Raw genomic sequence first — 1,003 nt, forward strand, 5'->3', positions numbered from 1 at the left:
ACTAAAGAGAATTATATACCCATTTTTTAATATAATTTGTTTGAATGAAAAATCAATTATATTTAAAATAATTTAGAATTTTTTTTAATTAAGATAAATTATGTGTTTCCAACACTTGATCAATTCCTATGGAATGGATAATATGAGTTCCCATAAACATTTGAAATGTTTTTTTCTATTTAAATGATTTATCTTTAAAGGTAAAATCAGAAAGGTCTTAGCTGAAACTAAACATTGATTTTTGTTTAAAGTTTATAAGTGAAACCGAATAATCAAAGCTCATAAATGAAATCAAAAAGTGAAACCATATTTTTTTTTAAGTTTATAGGTGAAATCAGACAATCAAAATTCATAGTTTAAACCATAAAGTGAAACAATGTTTTTTAAGTTTATAAAAATATCGACTCTGTTAAATAAAAAGACACAATGTGATACTCAAACACATATAAGATGCATTGCGATACCGTTGTATTACATCTTCAATCGACCACACAAACGACCTTAGTATGATACCCAAACACATATAAGATGTATTGTGTAACCACAGTAGTATCACAGAAGTCCGGGGGACGGAGAGAAGAGAGGGAAGAGAAAATATCTAAAATGTTTTTGTATTAAAATTTTAATTTAAATTATCAAAATTTTAAATTTACTAATTTATCTATTGATTTATGGTTGAAATTAAACTTTACGGTTAAGACAAACTAATTAGTTTTTATTTAATTAATTTCATGTATATATATATATATATATATATATATATATAGGGAAGGGTTCAAACGAGAACCCCTGTAATTTACGAGAATGCGAGAACAACCCAATAACCATATATTGTGATAAAAAATAAAATAAAAGATTTTTAAAACTAAAATTGAAATTTARAAARATTCADRAAATATTAAAATTAAAAGGGTAATAATGGAAATGAWATCATAAAATCTTTTAATACGATTACACGATCATGATTATCATTATCTAATAAACGGTTAATCATGTGATATGG

Source organism: Cynara cardunculus (genome assembly GCF_001531365.2).
Source record: "Cynara cardunculus var. scolymus isolate 2C chromosome LG 10, CcrdV1, whole genome shotgun sequence".
NCBI classification, from domain to species: Eukaryota; Viridiplantae; Streptophyta; class Magnoliopsida; order Asterales; family Asteraceae; genus Cynara; species Cynara cardunculus.